This window comes from Macaca thibetana, chromosome 11 (assembly GCF_024542745.1).
Source record: "Macaca thibetana thibetana isolate TM-01 chromosome 11, ASM2454274v1, whole genome shotgun sequence".
Lineage (NCBI taxonomy): Eukaryota > Metazoa > Chordata > Mammalia > Primates > Cercopithecidae > Macaca > Macaca thibetana.
The window spans coordinates 68,438,824-68,464,127 of record NC_065588.1 but is presented as its reverse complement, the minus strand read 5'-3'; the positions used below and the strand labels follow the sequence as shown (position 1 = coordinate 68,464,127).

General features: G+C 36.5%; 1 long non-coding RNA gene across 2 annotated transcripts in view; it reads left to right on the top strand.

Annotated features, from left to right (window-relative positions):
- The window catches only part of LOC126931260 (uncharacterized), a 38,087-nt gene extending 13,132 nt beyond the window's left edge, over positions 1–24,955 (top strand). Inside the window, exons 3-5 of one of the 2 annotated variants that reach the window (XR_007717810.1) lie at positions 204–3,323; positions 4,098–19,233; positions 22,075–24,955. This is a non-coding gene — a long non-coding RNA (uncharacterized LOC126931260). Of the gene's footprint in view, positions 1–203; positions 3,324–4,097; positions 19,976–22,074 lie in introns of those variants that run through there. The other variant, XR_007717811.1, reaches the window with a different exon arrangement.
- The last annotated feature ends 349 nt before the right edge of the window (positions 24,956–25,304 follow it).

The window sequence follows — 25,304 nt, the reverse complement described above, 5'->3', positions numbered from 1 at the left end:
GGACCTTTTTACTATAAAGACATTATGAGAACAACTGGCAAAACTTGAATCGGGTCTCTGGGAGAAGTATATTCAGGAGTCCACAATACTATTCATGCAAATTTATTAAATTCATTCATGCAGATTTTCTGTAAGTTTGAAATTATTTGAAAATGAAAAAATAAAACAAAACCAACTTTATTCTTATTAATTCTTTTTTTAAGCTCTCACTGCAACTCTAAAGTTATACAAGCCAAGAAAGGAACATTAATGGGAAATTAATGACAGTATCAATAAAATGGAAAAGAAGATGAACTAATTACATAACGTCAACCAACCAGTTTTTTCAAAACGGGTTTTACTGTTTGGGATTTGTCTACTCTGCTGGCATCCTGTAGGTACCAGGTTTGCTTATTCACATTTTCCCTTCACATAGCCTGTGTACCCATTTTAAACACAGCAGAAGATACTTTGAGAATACCTTCTGCACTACTTTTATCTTTTATTTTCTTTCATTTTCTTACCTTCCTTCCTACTCTCCTTTATTTTTGGAAGCTGCACTCACCCTACTGGAAGAACCTATTCTGAACATAAAGTAGTTTGCCTCATCCTGCTCATCCTCATGACAAATAGGTTAAGTAGCATCTGGTAAGATAAGAGAAAAGAATAACTACACATTTACCCTTCTGCACCCTCATCTTCTACCCAGCTGTCTCTCCTCCCTCTTCCTCTTCATCACTATTTTCCCCTTCTTTGGACCAGAGATCTAAACTGTTCTTAAAATTTATTAAAGAGAAGTGGACCTCCAGCAAATTTTCTTGCCCCTATAATCTAAAGTATACTCCTCACTTGAAACATGAAAGAAAATCAGGGTATAAACGTTCCCCTTTTTAAACTTTTTTATTTTCTCAACCATCTTCCTCTGCATTAAGTCAGGGCTTTGTAACAGTCTGCCACTCTAAACAGCACTTGTCAGGAATGTGTGAAGTTATTAAAAGAGAAAGAACTTTAGAAGATCTAAATTCAAATTACCTTGACTACCATTCTTTAGTAATAAAAGGGGAGGTAGAAAGAAGACAGTAACCACCAGATTGTCTAAAATCTCCAGCAATATTCATCCATCTAAAGCATCTGTGAAACAATGACCCCAAGTTATATTGGGAGAGATATTTTAGCTCTCTTGCCTAAATCTAACTCACAGAAACTTGGGAAATGTCAAAAATCCCTTATTCTAAATGCTTGGGTCAAGAAGTGTTTTGGATTTCAAATTCTGGAATATTTGCATATACATAGTGAGATATCTTAGGTGTGGGACCCAAGTCTAAACACAAAATTCATTTATGTTTTATATGCCCTTTAAACACCATAGCCTGAAGGTAATTTAATATAATTTTTTAATAGTTTTGTGCATGAAACAAAGTTTTGACTGTTTTGACTGTGACCCATTACCTAATGTCAGGTGTGGAATTTTACACTTGTGACCTGGAGTGCATCATGTTGGCATTCAAATAGTCTTGGATTTTGGAGCGTCGGATTTCAGATTTTTGGATTAAGGATGTTCAACCCGTATTAGATAGCCTGGTGCTTTTCTCCTCATAATCACTCCAATAATTATGAAAGGATAATCATAAAGATGACAACAATTACAACAAAGATGATTTAAAAAATTAAGCCACTTGGCAGCACTATTTGTGGCCTCATGAAAATGATTCCCAATGTCATAATTCCCTCTGAGATTCCCACAATAAAAAACTATTGGAACTAGAACTGCATACCGCACTTACTAGTCATTTCACATGATGCCATGTTCAGGCATAGCTGGTATGAGTGCTGTTTGCTTTCACCAGTGGAGCCATTCTCAGTAAGCTTCATCTCTGTGCTGATGAGAGCCTGGGTCTGTTCTTCTGGCCCAGGATCTTCTCCACATCTCTCACAGGACTGCAGCTCTCCTTTAGATATTCTGTGTACCACAGGAAGGGGCTCAGATGTGTTCCCCAATTTACAGCAATCTCTTTTCAACATGGTAACTAATGCAAGTATTAGACCACAAGGCTTCTCTTTGGAAACTTGTCCAAAGGAGGTTGTCATCTCTGCTATTCATTCATTCATTCATTTATTCAATAAATATTTATTAAGCAACAACTGTGTGCCAGGTACTGTTTTTGGCATAGTGAACAAAACAGATTAAAACTACTAATCTTGTGGAATTTGCATTGTAATAGGGGAGACAGACAAATTTTTTTAAAATGAAGTAAAATAGATAGGGAGAAGAACAAGGAGATAAGGAGTGCTGGGCCCAGGAAGAAGGGTTACAATACTAAATATGATAATTAGGGAAGCCCTCAAATTTGAACAAGGATCTGTAGGAAGTGGTATGTTGATATCTGGGGAAGAGGGAACAACAAAAGCAAAGGAATTGATACAGGAATGTCGCTGGTGTCTGAGATATGGCAAGCAGGTCTAGGTGGCCAGAGTGGAGTAAGATAGGAAAAAAGGAAAAGTAGGTAGGGTTGGAAAAATAATGGGGAGCCAAGACTGGATAACATTTTGTAGGCTATTGTAAGTACTTTGACTTCTACTAAATGATGGAAAGCAACTGATAAATGTTGACTTTCAATTGGAAAGAGCCATGAAAGTTGATGGATGGTCAACTTTTGACCTGAGGAATTACATGACCTATTGTAGATTTCAGAAAAGTCCTTCTGGTAGATTTGATGAAAATTCAGAGAAAGATAAAAAAGAGGGTAATTGAAATAATCCATGCAAGAGATGATTGTAGCTTGGATAAGGGTGGTAGTAGAGGGGTCATGAGAAGTGATTGAGTTTTGCTGAAGGATTATACATGGCGTGTAGGTGAGAAACCTCAAGGTTGATACCAGGATGTTTGATCTGAGCAGCTAGATGGATGAAGTTGACATTATCGCAGGACAGTTCCCCAAATGGCCCTGGACCCACCCAATTCTCCCCCTTTCTTATTTATAGTTACCAAGAATAACTGTAGAATGTGCTGGGAATGCAATGTCCTGAGATAAGGAGGAACTGCCTGAAACAGCCTGGACCTTATTCCTGTACTTCCTAGGGAATGTAACATCTCAAGTTAAAGAGGAACTGCCTGGGACAGCCCTGGGATTGTTCCTCTCTCCTGGGAAGGAAGATCACCTCCAAAGCTTATCCATTGAGTCACACTACCCCTGTGGTGGCAGGCTGCCTCTCCAGGTTCCTCAGCTGTGGTGCAACAGAAGCAAGCACAATCAAGACTCCATCTGTTCAAGGCAGCTTTCTCAAACCTTGGGGAACCTACTCACAATGGATCACAGGCTTCTTTTGTTTCTTGCTGCTTATCTGTAAGTAATTAACTTGCTGCATATAATGTGTTGCATATGAGTGTGTTCTGTCTCAGACTCAGGGAATTGGTAACACTGCAGCCGAGGATGCAGTGGGCAGAAGTGTTCAGACTCCTGTTCCCTGTGGTTGACGCAGTGATGATAATCTCTGCTGTCCTCCACAGAGTGGAAGTCCTCTCTTGGGATTGGTTATTGGTGAAACCACTTCCCAATTTATTAAGATGGCAAAAGCTTAGGGAGGGGCAAATTTGAGGGGAAGATCAAGATTTTTCTGTCAGTATTGCGAATAGTCAAGAATATGTGGTCCAAGAAGTGATCATTATCTTTGGCATTGTGCAAGTCATTAGTGACCCTCACATGAACAGGCTCAGTGTTGGAGTGTTGGAGGAAAATACCTAACTGAAGAAGGTTCAAGAGTGAATGGAAAAAGAGCAGTAGTACGTGGAGAGTACAGACAAGTATTTCCAGGGGCTTTTCTTTAAAGAGTGATAGAGAAAGGGACATCACTTTTGGATGGGGGGAGAGTTAATTATAGTATGTTTGTATGCTAATAGAAGTGATCTACTAATGGGGAAAATCTTGATGCAAGAAAGAAAGGGATTTGTTGGAATCTTGTCCTATAACAGGTGAGAGGGGATGGGTTCTAGAAGAAAAGCATCTTTGTTTGAGGTCAGGCAATTCATCTGTAGGAACCAGTAGGAAGATGGGTACCTGTGGTAGTGGATGTTTGTGAACATTATTTTCTTTTCCATTGTTTCTATTTTCTCAATAAAGTGGGAAGCAAAAATCAGCTGAGTGAAGATGAGGAAGAAGGTGTTAAAGGTTTGAAGAGAAAAAATGAAAAGGATATACTAATCCAAGGGGATGCGTAAGTAGAACATAGATAATGAAAATGCTGGCCCTTAGGATTGTTGGGCGTAAATGCTCATATGATATTGGTGGTCACAAATTTGAACTTTCTCTAAAGCCAATTTTTGCATGTGTGTGCAGGCCTGGAGTAGCTGGAGAGGTGGATTTAATAGGATTGAGGATCAAGCAACTACAACCAGAGAAGAGTGGGACAAGGGAGATAAAGGATATTAGCAGGGGAACAATTATAAACATGGACCATGATCAAAACTGAATTTGAAGGAAAATAGGGATAAGAGGGGTGGAAGGTAAAAAATAGTGGAAATGAGATAGAATTAATAGATTGTAGGTCCCTGTAAAGTTGAAGAAGTATTATTATGCAGTACTCGTTATTGAAATGAGGTCACTATGCTTAAGGCACAGTGAATCCTAGAAAACAGTGGCTTTTGTTTCTCATTAGGCAATACATTCCTCTTTGCTCCAGAATGCAACATACATGCATCCTTTTCTGTACTATTATTTATTAAGAATTCATACTTAATTCCACTGATTGACACTCAATTTTAATGTACAGTAGGGAATTCCTGTACTATATATTATGAATCCATTCCTTTGAATTTCATTTATAATACTTCATGACTGACACCTGGCTTTCCACCAAGACTCAATTTTCATAGCAAACCTCATCATCATAAGCCCCCAAATTAACAGGATGAGGAGGAAGAATTGGCAGGCTAAAGAAGATGATTATATCAATTAATGCAGAGAAAGCACTTGATAAAATCCAATATTCGTTTGTAATTAAAAACTCTCAACAAGTTAGGAATAGATAGGAATTACTTCAACTTAATGAAGAGTATCTTTTAAAACCTTGAGTATTTTCATCAATTATAACAAATGTACCACTCTGGTGGTGAATGTTGATAAGGAGGGAAGCTATACATGTGTGGGGAAAGGAGATATGTGAGCAATTTCTGTACCTTCTACTCAATTTTCTGTGAGCCTAAACTTGCTGTAAAAAATAAAGTTCATTTTTTAAAAAAACCTACAGCTGTCATTCTTAATGCTGAAAGACAGAATGCTTTTCTCTAAGATACGGAACAAGGCAAAGATTCAGTTCTCACCACTCCTATTCAACATAATACTAGAAGTTCTAGCCACTGAAATGGGGGCAGGTTGGAAACAGAAAAAGAAAAAAAATAAAAAGCATACAGTTTCAAAAGGAAGAATTAAAATGGTCCTTATGTGCAGATGACATGATTGTCTATTTAGCAAATTCCATGGATTATACAACAATAAAACTCCAAGAACCTAAGAAGTGATTTCAGCAAGATCACAGGATATAAGATCAAGATGGAAACCAATGTCATTTCTATATACAGTAAGTCCTCTCTCTCTTAATATCATCAATAGGTTCTTGGAAACTGACTTTAAGCAAAACAACATAAAACTAAACCCAATTTTTCATCATCAAAGTTATAACAAAGTGATGTTGAGCAAAACTACATTATTTCAGGACCTGCCATACATCATGTCACTTAAAATTACAGTTTCTAAGAACCTAGCAATGGCATTATGTGAGAATTACTGTAGTAACAATAAACATATGAAAACCAAAATTAAAACACATTTACAATCAACCCAAGGAAAATGAAATACTGAGGTATAAACTCAGTATTGAGTATTGATGGAAGAAATCAGTGATGACAAATAAACAGAGAGACATACTATAGTCACAAATTGGAAGACAGCATAGTAAAAATGTCAGTTTGCTTCAAAGTAATCTGTATGTATAAGACAATTCTTATCAAAATTCAAGGAAGTTTTTAGTAGGCATTGGCTAGACTATTCTAAAATTTATATGAAAAGCACAAACCCTAAAATATCTAAGATAATCTAAAAAGAAGAATAAAGTGAGAGGAATCAGTCTACCTGATATTAAGGTTTATAATACAGTAACAGTAATCAAGACTGTGTGCTATTTGCCAAGGCATGGACAAAGATCAATGGAACAGAATAGAAAACACTGAAATAGTCCCATATAAGTATTTCCAACTGATTTTCCAATCAATTTGTAACAAAAGTGCCAAAGTAATTCAGTGAAGGAAGGATAGCCTTGCAGTAAGTTGTGCTGGAGCAGCGAGCACCCATAGGCAAAAAGAAAAAGAGAACATCAACCTTAACCTCACATCTTATACAAAAATTAATCCAAAATTGATAATAGACTTAAATGTAAAATATAAAACATTTCACAACAATAGAAGAAAGTCTTCAGGATCTAGGACTAGACAAATAATTCTTAGATGATATCAAAAGCATAATTCATTAAAGGAAAAGTTGATAAATTAGACCTCATTAAAATTAAAAACTTCTGTTCTGCAAAATGCACTGTTAAGAGGATAAAAAATGTACAGACTGAAAGAAAATATTTGCAAGCCACATAACTGACAAAGGACTAGTATCTAGAATATAAAGAATTTTCAATACTCAGTAGTAAAAGCAAAATAATTCAACTAGAAAATTGATATGAGCAAACATGTTACTGAAGAGGATGTACAGATAGCAAAAATGCATGTAAAAAGATTTCAACTTCATAAACCATTAGGGAAATGTGAATTAAGCAACAATTAGCTATCACTATGTTCCAATCAGAATGGTGAAAATGTTTAAAAAATAGTAACACCACCAAATATTGGCCAGGATGTAAAGGAATCGAATCACTCATGCATTGCTAGTAAAAAAATGTAAAGAGGTACAGCCACACTGGGAAACCTTTTCACAGTATTCTAAAAACAAAGCATGGAATTACCATACATCCCAGCAGTTCTACTCATCAGCATTTATCCTGGAGAAATAAAAATTTATGTTTACACTAAAACCTATACATGAATGTTCATAATAGCATTTTTCATAGTAGCCAAAAATTGGAACCATCTCAGATGTCCTACCATGGGTGAATGGTTAAACAAACTATGGTGCATCTATATCTACCATGAAGTAGAACTCAGCAATAAAAAGGAATGAGCTATTCACACACAAAATAACTTGGATGCATCTCCAGGGAATTGTGCTGAATGAAATTTTTAAAAGCCCCAATTCCAAAAGGTTATATACTGTATGATTCAATTTCTGCAATATTTATTAAATGATAAAATTACAGAAGTGGGAAAATGATTAGTGGTTTTCAGGGGGTATATACTGTAAGGGTGAGAGGGCTGGAAGAGTGCAGTTTTATAAGGGCAGCATAAGGGACCCTTATGGTGATGGGACTATTCTGTATCTTGACTCTGTTGGTAGTCACATGAATCTACACATGTGATAAAATTGCATAGAATTAAACATATATACATACTCAAATGAATGCATGTAAAACTGGTAAAATTTGAATAAGGTAAATGGATTGTAATCAATGTCAATTTTCCAGTTGTGATATTATACTATAGTTATGCAAGATGATATTAGCATTGGGAGAAACTGGGTGATGGATATACAGAATCTTTCTGTATTATTTCTTGTAATTGCATATTTATCTTGATCTCAAAATAAAAAGTTAAATAAATAAGAGAGACCAAAAAGTGGCTTTCCAGTGGAGAACTGAGATAATCTGAGCATCTTATGCTCCAAATAGAGAAAGTATGCAGTAAAAATTAAAAAATTATACATCTGTAAATTATATTGAAATTTACACACCATTTTGGGGAAAAGTCAAAGAAGCAAAAACAGCAGCATACACTATTAGTTTTAACGTTAGGCTTTGAGACTATCTCTGGCCTTTTCTCTGGCCAAAGGGAAAGAAATTCTCAGATCTACTCTGAAGCCTTTCTTAGACTGAGAAGCCTCTGATAGCATTTCAAAGCAGCTTAGTGCCAAACATTCTTTGAGCATCCAGTAAGAGTCTGTTTGCAGCTTAATAGAAAGATTTTTTTAAGTTGCCTTTTGACTATACACAATGAGTTCTCTTTTTATCTGGTTCCTGATTACTCTCTGACCTTTATCATACAAAGAAACATCTTTCAGCCTGTTTCAATCTGTACTAAAATTCAGACAAGAGGAAGCATCCTCAAAGTTGGATTATCTGACTCCGAAGCCAGTGTGATCCTCCTACTGCCTTCAGCAGCTTTTCATAGTGTTCAGCCAGAACTGACATTTGTACATTCTACACTGCCAGCCCATAATGACCTCTCTCATCTCCAAACTTCTATAACAATTATTACCTATACGATACAATAAAAAACACTCATTTTAAGTATAAGTTTAATGCCATGTTGACAAATGAATTCAGCCGTATATGACCATTGTTATAAGTAACAGAACATTTCCATCACCCTAAAAAGTTCCCTTGGCCTCTTGCTCTGGTCCCCAGTCCCAGGCAACCATTATTTTGCTTTTTATCACTATAGTTTTGTCTGTTCTAGAATTTTACTTAAGTGAATGCAAAAAATGAATATTATTTTGTCATCTGCCTTCTTTAAATTCCTCAGCATAATTTTTTATATTTATCCATGCAGTTCTTCTTATCAGTTTATTTTTATTGGTGAGTAGTAGTCTTTTGTTATCTAAGTTATATAAGTGGTATTATATTTTGTTTATTCATTTACCTGTTCTTGGACATTGAGTCACTACAAGTTTTGGACTATTACAAATAAAGCTAATATGAATATTCATGTATGAGTCTTTGTATGCCATCATATGCTTTCATTTCTCCTGGGTAAATAACTAGAAGTGGAATGACTGGATCTAATAGCAAGTGTATATTTGTTTAACTTTATAAATACTAGAGTATTTTACATTCCCATCAACAACACATGAGAGTTCCAGTTGCATTCTTGCTAATACTTGCTTATTCTTTTTATTGTAGCCATTCTGGTGTGTGTATAGTTGTCTATCATATGGTTCTAAATTACATTTTCTTGATGACTAATAATGTTGCACAACTTTGTATGTGCTTACCAGCTTTCATATGTCTTTTTATTTTTTGAGAGTTCTCACTATATTGCACAGGCTGATCTGAAACTCCAGGGCTCAACCAACCCTCCTGCCTCAGTCTCCAGAGTAACTGGGATTACAGGTATATGCCACCATGCCTAGCTCATATATTTTCTTTTGTGAAGTATATGCTAAAATCTTCTGCTTATTTTTAATTGGGTTGTTTCTCTTCTTATGACTCAGTTTATGTACTATGGATAAAATTCTTTGTCAGGTACACAGATTATTAAAAATTGCCTCCCAATTCAAGGCTTAATTTTTGTTTTACTTATGAATGTCTCTGAAGATCAGTGTTTTCATTTTAGTAAGATCCAATTTATTATTTTTTAAGTTTTGCTATTAGCTATTTTTGTCTTCTGTGAAAATTTTGCCTACCCCAACGTCATGAAGATTATCTCCTATGCTTTTGTCTAGATGTGTTATAGTTACATCTTTTATATTTAGTGCTAGGATGCATTCTAGTTTTCTTTTGATTCAAAAATAATAATAAAAACCAGAGCTCAACACCCTTTGTCTCCATTAATATAAAACTTATTTTAAGTGAACCTATTAAAGGATCTATGTTTTATTTTAAAAACCAAAGAATTACCAACCGTGTAATAAATAAGAACATTAAGATCTATCAGTGAGGGTTTCAAATATGTAAACTGCTTAGATTTTTAGAAAACTGCCTAGATTTCTCATCTGCCAAGGCAAAGGCATTAACTATAAGAATTCGTACCTTAATTGCGCACTTTTCAAGAATTCCACCTCTGGTTCTGTCTTTGCTCTTGAAATTCTTACAGCTCAATACATTTTGCATAGAAAACATGACAACAGGAGGGCTCAATAGCAATTCTCCCATTTTCCTGTAGTCAAGAGTTAGAAAAACCACTACACAATCAGTAAATTCTAAACCTGCTCTTTTTGTTCTCCTTTCTCTTCTCTGATGTTCTATTTCCAATGATTTATCCTCTGAAATGGGTTGGTCTCAGAAAATGTAGGAGGGAATTTCACAGTGAGTAAGGAAAAGCATTTTTAATATTGATTCTTTTTTTATTATTATTATATTTTAAGTTCTAGGGTACATGTGCACAACGTGCAGGTTTGTTACGTATGTATACACGTGCCATGTTGGTGTGCTGCACCCATTAACTCGTCATTTACATTAGGTATAACTCCTAATGCTATCCCTCCCCTCTCTCCGCACTCCAAGACAGGCCCCAGTGTGTGATATTCCCCTTCCTGTGTCCAAGAGTTCTCATTGTTCAGTTCCCACCTATGAGTGAGAATATGCGGTGTTTGGTTTTCTGTTCCTGAGGTTTTCTATTCTTGCAACAGTTTACTGAGAATGATGGTTTCCAGCTGCATCCATGTCCCTGCTAAGAACATGAACTCATCTTTTTTTATGGCTGCATAGTACTCCATGGTGTATATGTGCCACATTTTCTTAATCCAGTCTGCCATTGATGGACATTTGGGTTGGTTCCAAATCTTTGCTATTGTGAATAGTGCCACAATAAACATACGTGTGCATGTGTCTTCATAGCAGCATGATTTAAAATCCTTTGGGTATATATCCAGTAATGGGATGGCTGGGTCATATGGTATTTCTAGTTCTAGATCCTTGAGGCATCGCCTCACTGTCTTCCACAATGGTTGAAATAGTTTACAGTCCCACCAACAGTGTTAAGAGTGTTCCTATTTCTCCACATCCTCTCCAGCACCTGTTGTTTCCTGACTTTTTAATGATTGCCATTCTAACTGGTGTGAGATGGTATCTCATTGTGGTTTTGATTTGCATTTCTCTGATGGCCAGTGATGACGAGCATTTTTTCATGGGTCTGTTGGCTGTATGCATGTCTTCTTTTGAAAAATGTCTGTTCATATCCTTTGATGGGGTTGTTTGTTTTTTTCTTGTAAATTTGTTTGAGTTCTTTGTAGGTTCTGGATATTAGCCCTTTGTCAGATGAGTAGATTGCAAAAATTTTCTCCCATTCAGTAGGTTGCCTGTTCACTCTGATGGTAGTTTCTTTTGCTGTGCAGAAGCTCTTTAGTTTAATTAGATCCCATTTGTCAATTTTGGCTTCTGTTGCCGTTGCTTTTGGTGTTTTAGACATGAAGTCCTTGCCCACGCCTATGCCCTGAATGGTATTACCTAGGTTTTCTTCTAGGGTTTTTATAGTTTTAGGTCTAACATTTAAGTTTCCAATCCATCTTAAATTAATTTTCATATAAGGAGTAAGGAAAGGATCCAGTTTCAGCTTTCTACTTATGGCTAGCCAATTTTCCAGCACCATTTATTAAATAGGGAATCCTTTCCCCATTTTTTGTTTTTGTCAGGTTTGTCAAAGATTAGATGGCTGAAGATGTGTGGTATTATTTCTGAGGGCTCTGTTCTGTTCCATTGGTCTATATCTCTGTTGGTACCAGTACCATGCTGTTTTGGTTACTGTAGTGTAGTTTGAAGTGTAGTTTGTAGTGTAGTTTGAAGTCAGCATGATGCCTCCAGCTTTGTTCTTTTGGCTTAGGATTGTCTTGGCAATGCAGGGTCTTTTTTGGTTCCATGTGAACTTTAAAGCAGTTTTGTCTAATTCTGTGAAGAAACTCATTTGTAGCTTGACGGGGATGGCATTGAATCTATAAATTACCTTGGGCAGTATGGCCATTTTCACAATATTGATTCTTCTATCCATGAGCATGGTATGTTCCTCCATTTGTTTGTGTCCTCTTTTATTTCACTGAGCAGTGATTTCTAGTTCTCCTTGAAGAGGTCCTTTACTTCCCTTGTAAGTTAGATTCCTAGGTATTTTATTCTCTTTGAAGCAATTGTGAATGGGAGTTCATTCATCATTTGGCTCTCTGTTTGTCTGTTATTGGTGTATAAGAATGCTTGTGATTTTTGCACATTGATTTTGTATCCTGAGACTTTGCTGAATTTGCTTATCAGCTTAAGTAGATTTTGGGCTGAGATGACGGGGTTTTCTAAATATACAACCATGTCATCTGCAAGCAGGGACAATTTGACTTCTTCTTTTCCTAACTGAATACCCTTGATTTCTTTCTCTTGCCTGATTGCCCTAGCCAGAACTTCCAACACTATGTTGAATAGGAGTGGTGAGAGAGGGCATCCCTGTCTTGTGCCAGTTTTCAAAGGGAATGCTTCCAGTTTTTCCCCATTCAGTATGCTATTGGCTGTGGGTTTGTCATACATAGCCCTTATTATTTTGAGATAAGTTCCATCAATACCGAATTTATTGAGAGTTTTTAGCATGAAGGGCTGTTGAATTTTGTCAAAGGCCTTTTCTGCATTTATTGAGATAATCATGTGGTTTTTGTCTTTGGTTCTGTTTATATGCTGGATTACGTTTATTGATTTCCGTATGTTGAACCAGTCTTGCATCCCAGGGATGAAGCCCACTTCATCATGATGCATAAGCTTTTTGATGTGCTGCTGGATTCGGTTTGCCAGTATTTTATTGAGGATTTTTGCATCGATGTTCATCAGGGATATTGGTCTAAAATTCTCTTTTTTTATTGTGTTTCTGCCAGGCTTTGGTATCAGGATGATGTTGGCTTCATAAAATGAGTTAGGGAGGATTCCCTCTTTTTCTATTGATTGGAATAGTTTCAGAAGGAATGGTACCAGCTCCTCTTTGTAACTCTGGTAGAATTCGGCTGTGAATCCGTCTGGTCCTGGACATTTTTTGGTTGGTAGGCTATTAATTATTGCCTCAATTTCAGAGCCTACTATTGATCTACTCAGGGATTCAACTTCTTCCTGGTTTAGTCTTGGGAGAGTGTAAGTGTCCAGGAATTTATCCATTTTTTCTAGGTTTTCTAGTTTATTTGCATAGCAGTGTTTATAGTATTCTCTGATGGTAGTTTGTATTTCTGTGGGGTCAGTGGTGATATCCCCTTTATCATTTTTTGTTGCATCTATTTGATTCTTCTCTCTTTTCTTCTTTATTAGTCTTGCTAGCAGTCTATCAATTTTGTTGATCTTTTCAAAAACCCAGCTCCTGGATTCATTGATTTTTTTAAGGGTTTTTTGTGTCTCTATCTCCTTCAGTTCTGCTCTGACCTTAGTTATTTCTTGCCTTCTGCTAGCTTTTGAATGTGTTTGCTCTTGCTTCTCTAGTTCTTTTAATTGTGATGTTAGGGTGTCAATTTTAGATCTTTCCTGCTTTCTCTTGTGGGCATTTAGTGCTATAAATTTCCCTCTACACACTGCTTTAAATGTGTCCCAGAGATTCTGGTATGTTGTATCTTTGTTCTCATTGGTTTCAAAGAACATCTTTATTTCTGCCTTCATTTTGTTATGTACCCAGTAGTCATTCAGGAGCAGGTTGTTCAGTTTCCACATAGTTGAACAGTTTTGAGTGAGTTTCTTAATCCTGAGTTCTAGTTTGATTGCACTGTAGTCTGAGAGACAGTTTATTATAATTTCTGTTCTTTTACATTTGCTGAGAAGTGCTTTACTTCCAACTATGTGGTCAGTTTTGGAATAAGTGTGATGTGGTGCTGAGAAGAATGTATATTCTGTTGATTTGGGGTGGAGAGTTCTGTAGATGTCTATTAGGTTCGCTGGTTGCACAGTTGAGCTCAATTCCTGGATATCCTTGTTAACTTTCTGTCTCGTTGATCTGTCTAATGTTGACAGTGGGGTGTTAAAGTCTCCCATTATTATTGAATGGGAGTCTAAGTCTCTTTGTAAGTCTCTAAGGACTTGCTTTATGAATCTGGGTGCTCCTGCATTGGGTACCTATATATTTAGGATAGTTAGCACTTCTTGTTGAATTGATCCCTTTACCCTTACCATTATGTAATGGCCTTCTTTGTCTCTTTTGATCTTTGTTGGTTTAAAGTCTGTTTTATCAGAGACTAGGATTGCAATGCCTGCCTTTTTTTTTGCTTTGTTTTCCATTTACTTGGTAGATCTTCCTCCATCCCTTTATTTTGAGCCTATGTGTGTCTCTGCATGTGAGATAGGTCTCCTGAATACAGCAAACTGATGAGTCTTGACTCTTTATCCAATTTGCCAGTCTGTGTCTTTTAATTGGACCATTTAATCCATTTACGTTAAAGTTAGTATTGTTATGTGTGAACTTGATTCTGTCATTATGATATTAGCTGGTTATTTTGCTCGTTAGCTGATGCAGTTTCTTCCTAGCATCGATGGTCTTTACATTTTGGCATGTTTTTGCAATGGCTGGTACCAGTTGTTCCTTTCCATGTTTAGTGCTCCCTTCAGGATCTCTTGTAGGGCAGGCCTGGTGGTGACAAAATCTCTAAGCATTTGCTTGTCTGTGAAGGATTTTATTTCTCCTTCACTGATGAAACTTAGTTTGGCTGGATATGAAATTCTGGGTTGAAAATTCTTTTCTTTAAGAATGTTGAATATTGGCCCCCACTCTCTTCTGGATTGTAGAGTTTCTGCCGAGAGATCCACTGTTAGTCTGACGGGCTTCCCTTTGTGCATAACCCGACTTTTCTCCCTGGCTACCTTAACATTTTTTCCTTCATTTCAACTTTGCTGAATCTGACAATTATGTGTCTTGGAGTTGCTCTCTTCGGGGATTATCTTTGTGGCATTCTCTGTATTTCCTGAATTTGAATGCTGGCCTGCCTTGCTAGGTTGGGGAAGTTCTCCTCGATAATATCCTGCAGAGTGTTTTCCAACTTGGTTCCATTCTCCCCATCACTTTCAGGTACACCTATCAGACGTAGATTTGGTCTTTTCACATAATCTCATATTTCTTGGAGGCTTTGTTCATTTCTTTTTCCTCTTTTGTCTCTAAACTTCTTGCTTCATTTCATTCATTTGATCTTCAATCACTGATACTCTTTCTTCCAGTTGATTGAGTTGGTTACTGAAGCTTGTGCATTTGTCACGTAGTTCTTGTGTCATGGTTTTCATCTCTATCAGTTCGTTTATGGACTTCTCTGCATTGGTTATTCTAGCTATCCATTCTTCCATTCTTTTTTCAAGGTTTTTAGTTTCTTTGTGCTGGGTATGTAGTTCCTCCTTTAGCTCTGAGAAGTTTGATCGACTGAAGCTTTCTTCTCTGAACTCTTCAAAGTCATTCTCTGTCCAGCTTTGTTCCATTGCTGGCGATGAGTTGCATTCCTTTGGTGGGGGAGATGCCCTCTGATTTTTTGAATGTCCAGCTTTTCTGCACTGCTTTTTCCCATCTTTGTAGTTTTATCTGCCTTTGGTCTTTGATGATGGTGATGTACTCATGGGTTTTGGTGTGGGTGTCCTTTCTGTTTGTTAGTTTTCCTTCTGACAGTCAGGACCCTCAGCTACAGGTCTGTTGGAGTTTGCACGAGATCCACTCCAGACCGTGTTTGCCTGGGTATCAGCAGTGGAGGCTGCAGAAGATAGAATATTGCTGAACAGCAAGTGTTGCTGTCTGATTCTTGCTCTGGAAGCTTCATCTCAGAGGTGTACCCAGCCATGCAAGGTGTGAGGTGTCAGTCTGCACCTAGTGGGGGATGTCTCCCAGTTAGGTTACTCAGGGGTCAGGGACCCACTTAAGCAGGCAATGTGTCCATTCTCAGATCTCAATCTCCATGCTGGGAGAACCACTGCTCTCTTCAAAGCTGTTAGACAGGGACATTTACATCTGCAGAGGTTTCTGCTGCTTTTTGTTTAGCTATGCCCTGTCCCCAGAGGTGGAGTCTACAGAGGCAGGTAGGCTTCCTTGAGCTGTGATGGGCTCCACCCAGGTTGAGCTTCCCAGCGGCTTTGTTTACCTACTTAAGCCTCAGCAATGGCGGGCGCCCCTCCCCCAGCCTCACTGCCGCCTTGCAGTTAGATCTCAGACTGCTGTGCTAGCAATGAGGGAGACTCTGTGGGCGTGGGACCCTCTGGGCCAGGCATGGGATATAATCTCCTGGTGTGCCATTTGCTAAGACCCTTGGTAAAGCTCAGTATTAGGGTGGGAGTTACCCGATTTTCCAGGTGTTGTGTGTCTCAGTTTCCCTTGGCTAGGAAAACGAATTCCCTTCCCCCTTGTGCTTCCCAGGTGAGGCGATGCCTCGCCCTGCTTCAGCTCTTGCTGGTTGGGCTGCACCCACTGACCAGCACCAACTGTCTGACACGCCCCAGTGAGATGAACCTGGTACCTCAGTTCAAAATGCAGAAATTACCCATCTTCTGTGTTGCTCACGCTGGGAGCTGGAGGCTGGAGCTCTTCCTATTCGGCCATCGTGGGCACGCCTGCCTCCTGATTTTTTGATTCTTTTCTAAATGTATGTGAAAACACATATGAATAAGCACTTCACTTTTTTTTTTTGAGACGGAGTCTTGCTTTGTTGCCCAGGCTGGAGTGCAGTGGCACAATCTCGGCTCACTGAAACCTCTGCCTCCTGAGTTGAAGCGATTCTCCTGCCTCAGCCCCCCAAGTAGCTGGGATTACAGGTGTGTGCCACCACACACAGCTAATTTTTGTAGTTTTAGTAGAGATGGAGTTTCACCATGTTGGCCAGGATGGTCTCGATCTCTTGACCTTGTGATCTGCTCACCTCGGCCTCCCAAAGTGCTGGGATTACAGGCATGAGCCACCGCACCCAGCCTAAGCACTTCACTATTAAATTTAAATATTCTATTCCATTAGCTATGTATGTGCATACATATATACACACATACACACACATGCATACATACACAGAGAGACAGATGATTGATTGATAGATCAATGATAGACATGACAGATTGATAGATGATAAAAAGATAGATGATAGATAATAGATATAGATAGATAGACACATACATACATAGATACATATATGAATGGATACATTGATAGATAAACTAGTGGTCTATACCTAATGCAAATGAAATTCCAAAATACCATTCTGGTGTCAGTAATTCTGAGAAAGAGGGTCTTGAAATTGCTCTGACTCAATCTCCACACAAAATAATCCTAATCTACACATTATGGCCCAATATTGTGATAATCGTATTATATTTTAAATGTTTTTGCACTTGAAGATATTTGAGTACAATCCCAAAATATACTTTGAGTGTCTGTAATGAAAAACACTATGCAATGTTCTACAGTGATTTCGAACTCCAGCTGCACATTAAAATAACTTAGGGAATTTTTATAAAATAACAATGGCCAGGCCTATCCCAATTAATTGAATCAAAGTTTCTGAGTCTGAGGCTCAGAGTACACGTCATGTTCAGACAGATGGAGAGCCATTGTTCTAGATCAGAAGTTCTCAAAATATGGTCCATGGAACAGTGGAGGTCCCTGAGACCCTTTCAGGGGATCTATGATGTCAAAGGTCAAAACTTTCCCCAAAATTCCTATATACAGTCAGCCCTCCATATCCACAAGTTCCACATCCATAGATTCAACCATGCAGAAGGTTGAAAATTTTTTTTTAATTCATAGTTACATCTGTACTGGGCATGTACAGATTTTTTCTTATTTCTTAAACAATGCAGTATAACAACTATTTACATAACACATTGTATTAGGTATTGTAAGTAATCTAGATATGCTTTAATATATATGAGAGGATATACACAGGATACATGCAAATACTATACCATTTTATATAAGGGACTTGAGAACCCATGGATTTTGGTGTCCATGAGGTCCTGGAATAAATCCCCCATGCATACTGAAGAATAACTGTAATTGCTAAATTGAGCTTTAGTATGTAATATATACATTTTTGTAAAGTTGAATTGAATTAATCATGATTTTGATCTCACCCAAATTAATAGAGTTTTTCTTACCCAGGACATTTTATATCAGAGAGTAAGAGAACTGACAGAAGAAAATACAAATGTTCCTGCACCTTTAAGTTTACTCAGAGGTTTGAAATAAGAAAAACAAATCATTATTTGCAAGTTCACTCTTCTGTGCTTATAGGAACAATTTGTTGGAAAAGTTTCAACAGCACCACCTTAATATAAAGAAGAAAATAACTTTTCCAACACTTAATAACAAAGTATTAGAACTAACCAAAGCAAGAGGAATAGAAGGTGAGGTGATTATTCCTTTGGCCCTTCAGGGAGTGTCCTCAGTTTGTGTCCTTGCCGGAAGCAATATCGAGCTATTTATGTTAAAGAGTCAGCTGCTTGTGGTGAAAGTGAGCAGGCCCGAGGAAGACCTCTCTATACTGCTGATCAAGAAAGATGAAGACAAAAATAGAAAAGTGGAAATGATCCAAAAAGAAAACCAGAAAGTATGTCTTTTTAGGAGCCAGAGGGGAATCAAAAATCACATCCAAATAATACTGAACAGATAAATATGGCCTAGAGGAGAAAGAAAAGTAACTCAGTATTACTGAAACTCAAAATAAGTGCCTGTCACTTCTCACAGAGTAATGCATCAGAAGTCAGAGATGGAAAATTAAAATGTCTACAAGAATTCAGGCTTTCTCTAGTTGGTTGGCACATTCTAAGAGTTACTATATGCAATTTTCCTGAGGGTGTAGGGAAATTTTTTCCATTGTTATCTGAACATAATATGGCATAGTTTTTTTGAGGACAAAAAAAGGTGAAAATGTGTAGTCATTGATCAAGAAATCCCATTTATAGGAATTCCTCCTTGAGAAATAATTAAACATGAGCACAAAGATATATTCACAAGAATGTTTGTCACAACATTGTTTGTGACTAAGAAAGAGGCTGACCATTGTAAACCTCCTACATGGCCATAATAGGGATGGTTAAATACAGTATAGTACTTTGTACATTGTTGTAGTTAGAATAACAAGATAGATCAACAGAATATATACTATACTCCCAGTTGTATAAAAATGCCTTGACTAAATATATGTGTATGAACTTAAGTATACTGAAAAATTTTTAAATAATTTCCTGGATAGAGGAATATTATGCGGGAAAAATGTATTGAATATATACATATGTGTATATATATGTTCATACATACATATATGCACATATATACTGCTTAATTGTCTTTATATACTCATAGTTTGATATTTTATAAATTTGAAAATTAAATTGTGTATTTCCATGTAGAGAGAAGACAAGAAACTTCTAGAAGGACTATGAAACCTTGAAGAGGAAACTGAAGGATTTATAGCCTTGTAGGACTGTGAGATGGTAGAGTGCTTTTATTGTTTTTCCCTCTGAAGGTTGAGATTTTGGAGGAAAAGTAGTATGTGGGAAGTGAGCAGCTGGAGACACGGGTAGGTAGAGAGCCTCCATCTCTCCAGCTATTCACTCATATCTATATCTATATCTATATCTGTATGTATATCTATATCTATATATATATCTATCTACCTATCCACCTATGTAGAGAGATGGAGAGCTAGACCTCTCCCTCTACATACACATATATATATACACACACACACACATACATACATACACACAAACAGATATATAATCAAAGAATGTGACTGGATTTCTAAACCATGGGTATGGTGAGTCAGGAATGTATTTATGTCACACAAGTGGTGAGATATGGACTACATGTTATTTGACTTCTTCAAGAGAAATTTATATTGAATAGGATGAGCTGGAGAAAAAAAAATGCCCAGATAAAATTTGACAATTTTTACTCTAGGGCATCAGTTTTTCCTGCACCCCATAGAAGATGTTGTAAAATTATTCACATGCCTTTCACATTCCTGAATTAACATCTAAAAATTCTAATATAAGTATAAATGGTTACAAAGGATGTAAATTTCTTGTGTATTTTAAATAATGACATTTAAAAATAGAATCATGTCTACACATTTAATGTGAGTGAAATCTACCTAAATACCATAATAATTTGAGTTCTTCATTTGCAGTCAGGATTTTATATCATTCCTTTTTCTCTCTAAACTTACATTTTCATTTTCCCATCCCCAAAGAATTTGATTTTAATATAATATATTGTTATGTTTAAAGTATTTTATTGATCAACCTATCATATTATCTTCAATAAAATATGTATATAAACTTAATTTTTAATTTTTAAAAATTTTATGGGAACATTATGGCAGTGCTTCTTCTGGATTGAATTATAGCTAAAATTATTAATCAAATCATAAATATATCTAAAAGTATAATTAGCAAACACAAAAGTAAAATTTTACTGGGAATTTGTCTCTTATTGAAATGATGGTGCTCTTTTTGTTTAATTAGTTAATGTAGCCATGGATGATTATTATTTTTATCTACAATGAGGGGCCAGTGGAAATTAATAGCCAAAAGAATGGTTAGGCCATTATTAGGAGCTGAACATACAAACAGTGTTGTTAAATGCATAACTTACAATACCCAACTCTAACATAATATCCTTTGGAAAAGCTCATTTGCTCCTATGTGTGCCTCAAGTTGAAGGCTGCTGTTATGAAATATGTCAGAGTAACATAAAGTGATGGTGAAGATCCAATAGGCAAAATGAGAAAGTCACTAGGTAGGGGGTCAGTAACATCATAGTCTCCAAAATCTATACACCAATGTGCAAACAATGGATAATAACATATATCCAATAGCATAGGGTGATAAATAGAGCCTCATACTGAATACCAGGCTTAGTAAATGATGTGAGATGATGGAAAACTATGATGTAGTCTAAACGAACAGAGATATTTGAGGGAAGGCGCAGTAGGACTATATGTTATACATATCCTACACACCTGGTCTGTGGGCGAGTGTTAAAAATACAGAAGCCTGGGCTGTACGACCTAATTAATCAGGTTCTCAGAGGATAAGTCTAAGAATATGTTTTACAATAATTCCAGGCTTCAGGTCTGTCATATTTGAGAACAACTTAGTACATGGAAAAGAGAACTCAATAATTTCAAAGGAAAAATTAGCCATGAAGCCTTTAAAAGTGAAGATAAATCAAGATGGTTGAAAAAGTTTTAAAACAGTCTCATGATGCAAATATAAAATATTCCAATGAACCAGAAAAGGCGGAGTTCTCAAAAGCAGTGCTGTTACATAGAAATATAATGTGAGCCACATATGTAACTCTAAATTTACTTGTAGTCACATTTCAAAAAGTTAGAGGAAACAAATGAAATTTATTCTAATGGCATAATTATTAAACCAATATTTTCAAAATATTGTTATTTCAACATGTAATAAATATAAAAATTATTTTAAAATATTTTGCCTTCTTTTTTAAAATGAACTCTTCAACATCTGGTATATATTTTGCACTTTGCAGTACTTTTCAATTCAGAATAGCCACATTTTAAGTATTCAAGAACCGCCTGCAACTGGACAGCACAGATTTAAAGAAAATAGATGACAATAGAAGGGACTCTCTGAAGTTCAGATGTAAAAACAAGAAACATGTATAAAATGTAGTAAAAAGAATACTGTACTTTAAGATACTTTTGGCAGCAAGTAAAAGCTTCAAACCCCAAACCTCAAAAAAGCTTAAAGGGGAAAGCCAGTAGCATTCATCGCAGGAAGTCCTGAAGTAGGGCAGACTCAATCATGTCATCAAAGACCAGGTTCTTTTCATGTTTTTATTCTGCCATCTGGGTGTTGCCTTTATCCCAAGGCCGGTAACACAATGGCAGCAGTAGTCCCAGACGTCACATCTTGATATAACAGCATTCAGAAGTAGAAGAAAGAGAGCATCTCTTTTTGTGTGTCTCTCCCAGTAGTGATAAAACTTTGCAAAGACTGCTCCCAATAGGATTTCTTTCATATCTCATTAGCTGGAGTTGAGTTAAATGCCATTTCTTAGCCAATCACCATCAAGAAGTGGACATGGAGAGTTATAATTTTGGTTAGGTAAGATGAAGTAGCCGTTCTCCGACCTGTCTTTCCCATTGAATGCAGTAGTAAAACCAGGACAAAACACATAGGACAAAATGCAAATATCTACTTGAGGACTCTTAAAAGTGAATAGTACCAGGCAGATTGGGAAAGGAAATGGGATTCAAATCACCTCTGACCAGCAGTGAGTTATCATTTTTTGCCTTCCAGTTTTTCACTGCCTGATCTCAAGGCAACCCAAAAGCCAGATGTGAACACTGATGTGGGTGGAGAGATCTCAAGAAGCAGCCCACTACTTCCCGCTCAAGAAGCAGGAGAGTCTACTGGCAGCAACAGTCATGGCAGCAGGAGCCTACAGCACCCAAAACAGAAGACTTGTACAAAATATAGAAAAAAGAATACTGTACCCTAAGATATTTCTGGCATAAATTTCTTCTCTGAGCAGAGGAGCTGTGGCCCCAAGAGGGTAGCAAGAATCCCCACTAATTTTTTCTCTCTCTAGCCTCTTGAAGCTTGACTGTGGAGTTGGAAATGTGGCAGAGCAGGGTAAATAAAGCCCCAGCTTTCCAACCACAAAAAGGGAATGCAGGGAACTATCAATTTCTGGGGAGACAGTGGAGAAGAAGGAGCTCAAAAAGCCAACTTTGATAACCAAATTCAAAGAAATTCTTCATGACCCAAGATTATGCAAAGTTGTCTTAGATATGACACCATACAGATAATCTATTTAAAAATTGATGAACATTATCTTTTTTAAAAAATTGTTCTATGAAAGACATTGAAATATAATGATGAAATAATGTATACATTGGTGAAAGTCTATTTAAAATATATATCTGACAAAGAATTTGTATCCAGAACATATAAAGAACTGTTATAACTCAATAATAAAATAACTCAATTAAAAATGGGCAAAAGACTTGAACTTCATCACAATGGACATATGTAAATCAACTAAGTGCATCAAATAGTTCAACATCATTAGCCACTGGGGTAATGGAAATTAAAACCATGACAAGAGACCAGTACATACCTATGATAATGACTACGTTAAAAAAAAAAAAAAACTAATGTAAAGACTGATGATGATACCATAAGCAGGTGAACATGCAGAGCAGCAGGTACTCTTGTAAATTGCTGATGGCAACAAAAACTGACTCAGCCACTCTGGAAGACTGTTTGGCAGCTTCTTATGAAGTTAAATATACACTTACTATATGGCCATTAATCCTACTCCTGAGTGTTTGCCCTAGGAAAATGTTCATACAAAAACTCACAAACGTTTACTACAGCTCTATTCCTGATTCCCCAAATTAGATGCAACCGAAATGTCTTTCAATATGTAAATGAATAAATAACAAATGGATAAACAAACTGTGGTACATATTTATAATAAAATACTACTCTGCAATAATAAAGTATTAATGCACACAACAACTTGGATATATTTCAAAGGCATTATGTGTAGTGAAAGAAGCCAATCTCAAAAGGTTATACACTGTAGATTCCATTTACATGACCCCCACAAAAAGATAAAATGATAGCGATAAAAACTAGATCAGTAGTCCCCAGGAGTTAGGGATAAAGGGGAGTATGTGACTACAAAGGGATAGCACAATGATGTGTTTTGAGGTGACAGAACTGTTCTGTATCTTGATTGTAGTGGTGGTGACATTAATCTACACTTATTAAAATGTGTGGTATTGCACACCAAAAAAGTCCTTGTATGTTAATTGTTTTAAGTGGAATTAATTAGACACATGGCTGCATGTATTGGGAGTGGGGTGCAGGGTTGGATTAGGGATAATTAAAACAAACAGGAGTCCTTTTGGGCAGAAGGAAGAGAGGAATGAATAATACACCACCACCAGTGATCATTATAGGCACACATAATGGACAAATGAAGGTAAGAGAGTGGCTTGCGGCTGTTAGAAATTGGGACAATGGGTAAATTTCTAGATTGAATCGAGATGTGTGAAAAAATAATGCCCAGATAAACTTGTTTATTTTTTTAAAATTAATTGGAGAAAAAAAGGAAGCAAAAAGTCCTCTGCTAAGGGCAGATGGTATAAGGTTAACAGATGACAAAGAGAGGTTGGAACTATCTGATCTTATTATGCCTCCATGTTATCTGTCAAGATGACCTCACATAAGTAAAAATGGTGAGTTACAAAAACAGAACGTACAATATAATGTCATTTGATTTACATATATATTCAAATATATATATATACACACACACACACACACACACATATATATATATATATATATAATGTGAGAAGGACATACACAGAAATGTTAGCAGTTTTTATTTTTGGTGTAGGATTTTAATCTTGCTGTGCATATGTATTTCCCAAATATTCTACAATTCACACATATTACTTTAAAAATGAAACTGAATAAGTGATTTAAAAATGAAAAAGGGTGAAAGATACTTTAAGAAAACAGAAGCTCAAAATGAGGGGGTGTTAAAAGAACACATAGATTTTTATTTAAAAGTTAACAATTAAATACACTCCAGAGCACTGCAAGAACTTTTGGAGAACAGAAGACATGCAAAAGTAGTTCCAGTAAAACTACAGGAAAATTCTATGCCTAATTGTTGAAAGAACAGATTTGGAGAACTTAGAAAAGAAGCACCATTAAAATTCTAGCTTAAGCTCACTGAAAATAAGTCATGACAAGGTACATTTTCTTTTATCAAGGTACTACAAGTAATCCATTGCTACAAGTAATGGATGCTGTGTCCTCAGACTCGATCTATTCAAAACTTTTGTCTCTTATGATAGTATCTCAATTTTATGTAGGAGAACTATTTTGACTATTTTATAGACATCTCATGTCTATTGATATGTCTCAATATATCCTAATAGTTCCCCTAAAACCTGCTCCATTGATGATCTCTAACATCATAGGAAATAGAAATTGCATCCTTCCATTGCTCAGGCAAAACATCTTAAAACCATTCTTGACTCCTCTCTCTCTTTCTCACAGTCCACATTGAAATCCATCAGCAAATGCCATTGGTTTTACCTTTAAAATCTATCAAGGATCTAAGACCTAAAACCATAAGAATCCTAGAAGAAAACCTGGACAATACCATTCAGGACATAGGCATGGGCAAAGACTTCATGTCTAAAACACCAAAAGCTATGGCAACACAAGCCAAAATTGAAAAACGGGATCTAATTAAACTAAACAGCTTCAGCACAGCAAAAGAAACTATCATCAGAGTGAACAGGCAATCTACGGAATGGGAGAAAGTTTTTGCAATCTGTCCATCTGACAAAGGGCTGATATCCAGAATCTATAAAGAACTTAAGCAAATTTACAAGAAAAAAAAAAGAACCCCATCAAAAACTGGGCAAAGGATATGAACAGACTCTTCTCAAAAGAAGACATTTATGCAGCCAACAAACACATGAAGAAATGCTCAT